General features: G+C 31.9%; 1 pseudogene; it reads left to right on the top strand.

Annotated features, from left to right (window-relative positions):
• Positions 1–1,631: 1,631 nt before the first annotated feature.
• Positions 1,632–2,072, top strand: LOC145112284 (ethylene-responsive transcription factor ERF098 pseudogene; annotated as a pseudogene).
• Positions 2,073–3,722: the final 1,650 nt, after the last annotated feature.

Here is a 3,722-nt window from a genome sequence, read left to right as displayed (position 1 = left end):
AAAAAAAAAAAAAAACAATTATTTTGCACGACTAAATCTCTTTTTTATTAAAGAGTTCATTTGCAATAACTATTTTTACAACCAACAATATGGAATAAGTTGTGTTGCTTTTCAACTTTCATTATAACCATCCATCATCCATTTTATAATATCAAATAATTACATCTCTTTCTTTTTATCTTTTATGGGATAACTTTTGATAAATATTAACTATTTGTTATGGGATAAGTTTTGATAAATATTAACTATTTGTTTTGTAAATTTAAATATAAACCCACCACCATTTCTTTCTTTTATTTGTTTTTTATCTTGTCAAAAATAATGTAAGGTATGTCATATTTTTTCTAAAGATGGTTCCTAAACTTTATTCAATGTAATTAATATATAAAACTAAAAAAATAGGTGGGTATTAGGACCCACCTTTGCTATATATAGATACGCCCTTGGGCGGTGGTGGGGATGGTGGCGGAGGTGAAAGGAATGGACGACGCTATATAATCATTTATGATTATAACAGGTCTGTCGCGTCTGTACGCCGAAGGGTTAGAGCGACAGATGTGAAATATATGGTTGGGGTTGAATTTCAAGATCTCTATTATATTTTTAATCACAAGGAAACCATATATATATATATATATATATATATATATATATATATATATATATATATATATATATAGATCCAATATATTCTATAAAGACGCAAAATGCGAACATGCATCTTCTGTGTAATATCTGAAATTCACACGCATTATCTTCGGATTTAGTTAGATACGAATAAAGGCACAAACCACTTAATAGTTCTTGTATTTTATGTGCTCCTTTCCTACCGTATTCTTAGTCAAAAAGAGTCTATTGAGCTTGCTAAAGTTTTGGTTCGATTTACATAGTTATTAAAAGTTTTCTCTAAATGTGCTTCTAATTTTTAACAGCAAAGTGCATTAAAACTCTAGAAAAATAACTACAAATTATAGATCATGTCCCTCCGTGGGGTTACGACACAATTTGAACAAACTCATAGAAGTGACAAATGGAGCTATATATATATCTAACCCAAAGAAAAGCATAAAATTGCACCTTGTTAGCAATCCTAGAAGAACCTATAACACTTTGATATCATTTCTATACATCCATAAAACCCAGAAATAATGTGTTTTTAGTGTCCCTCTGTTACCAAGAATGAATGAATAATAAAAAATCATGTTTTTAAGAATTCGTTTTGATTCAGTGGAGAATATTTATTCTCTACGAGGTGGATGAATCCGTTCTGCTATAATATAAGGTTTATGTAAAGACTCTTTCAATATGAATTAAGCAAACTTTAGACATTACTCACTAAAACTTTAAGGAATTGGTATTCCTTGAAACTTTGAAATTATAACCTCTCAAACGAAAGTCCCAAGCGTTTTCCCAACAATTATTTTAATCATGTATAACCCTAAAAGATGCGTTTCTAGAACATAGATTTGGTCGAAACATGAGAATGTAAATGATGAACAAGAGTTGCATGGAGAATCGAAAGTCAAACGCCACCTTTGCATTTTAAATTCTTTTTAACCCCTATAAAATCACATCAAGATCAAGATAAAGATCAAAGCAAACGAAAGAGAAGTAATTAAGAAAGATACACTATGGACAGAGTTGGTTCTTCTAAGGGCAAAACCATGCATGGAGATGAAGGAAAAGACAGCGCAGAGGTCCGATACCGTGGTGTAAGGAGGCGGCCATGGGGTAAATATGCAGCTGAGATTCGGGACCCGAACAAAAACGGGCAGAGGATATGGCTGGGGACATTTGATACAGCGGAAGAAGCAGCACGTGCTTATGATCAGGCTGCCTTCAGCCTAAGGAGTCATCTTGCCACGCTCAATTTTCCAACCGAGTACTTGTCAAAACTCCCTGACCCTCCTTCGTTCCGGCCACCATCTAAGTCGTATTCATCTTCATCGGGTGTTGAAAGAGGATCAGGTTCATCAGTCGGAAAAGAGAAACATGTGATTGTACTTGAGTACTTGGATGATCGTGTGTTACAGGATCTTCTTCTGGAAACATCAAAGGAGAAGAAGAAATGAAGATGCGGTTTTCCAAATAATTCAAATGCACATGACATTCGCATCTGTGTTTTCTTAATCGGTAACGAACTAATCTTCCAGTGAGTTTTTTTCCCCAAGAGTTTCTATAGTATGCACGACAGGCTTACTAAATAGATAGCATATATACAAACAGAAGCCAACTTGTTGTTGAGCAGTGTTTGCTTCATAAATACTCTATGATACTTTAAAGATCTCAAAACTGTGAACTCTATTAATAAACCTACTTTCAAACCATCTAATATAAAAAAGGAAAGAGCAGTTCAATGATCTATAACTGCAACTCGAAATTTACGTTTCAACCATGATCATTAATTAGTTTATTGAACTTGCAACCTCAATCGAACAAAGATTTCATCATGCATGTATATATGAACAAAGATATATGAATATGTTGAAACTGGATCCGTGCGGGCTTTTGATCAAGAATCTGAATCATATCTTGAGGATTTTCCAAGGAGGACATAGCAACAATGCTATCTTTTCAAATGGATTCCTCATTCCGAATATATCTGCTGATAAAAGGAAATGACTAATGAGTTTACTTATAGACACTAAGGTATCACATTTTGACGTAGAATGAATAACTAGGTGCAAGGTTCTAAATAATGTAAGGCGTGTCTTGGCGGCAAGGTCAAAGTTAAGTCATGACAATCTTTAGCGAGTCGTGGCGTTTTTCAAGGCGTGACTATTTTATATATATTAAAAGAGATAAATCATATAATTATTGAATTTTATCAAGTATATCAAGTTTTTAGAAGTGTTATATTAGTATTTAATATAAAAAGTTAACAAAAACTCAATTATTTTAGGCCCGATAAAAAAAACCAAAAAAAAAAAAAAACAAAAAAAACTCGCGCCTTGAAAAAAACTCGCGTCATAGCGCGATAAGGCGCGCCTTGCCACGTTATTTGGGCGTCACACTTAACACACCCACCTCGGACGTTTTCGTAACGGCAATACCACGCCTCACGCCATGGCACGCCTTGAGGCGCGCCATGGCGCGCTTTTTAGAACCATGACTCGGTGTGAAACTCGTGTACTACACGGGTTGATTAAAAAAATTATATATGAAGATATAAACTTTAATATTTTTTTAAAGAAAACATTAAATATCAAAGTGTAACATTAAGTATTTTTTAAAATAAAATTTCAAAATATATATACAAACAAAATGATGAATAAATAAATAATTCAATTCATATTAATAAAACAAACTACAAAAAAATAATTATATTTTGACCATATAATATTTTTTTAGTTTGTCAATAAAAAGCAACAAAGTTTGATTATTTTTTTATATAGACCATTTTGCCTAAAATAACAATAAACTTTAAAAGAAATATGTCAATTTTGAATTATATATATTGAAGGAAACATATTAAAATTTGAAAATATAAGTAAACAAATTAATGACACATTAATTACTTTCTATAACCTAAAAATTAGATAGTTAATTAAGAAAATCAAAAATTACCACAAAATGACAAGTGGAAATTAATTTCTAAGAATTAACCACAAAATTACATGTGTCCAAATGCATAAGAAATTGACAAGTGGCAAAAAGTTCTTTATTTATTATGTAGGTTCCACATAAGCAGCATCAAGAGAGTGTTGGGAATGCCTTTTATG

This window comes from Lactuca virosa, chromosome 5 (genome assembly GCF_052849685.1).
Source record: "Lactuca virosa cultivar CGN04683 chromosome 5, Lactuca_virosa_CGN04683_v6, whole genome shotgun sequence".
In the NCBI taxonomy this organism is placed as follows: domain Eukaryota; kingdom Viridiplantae; phylum Streptophyta; class Magnoliopsida; order Asterales; family Asteraceae; genus Lactuca; species Lactuca virosa.
This window is presented reverse-complemented; position numbering and strand designations above follow the sequence as displayed.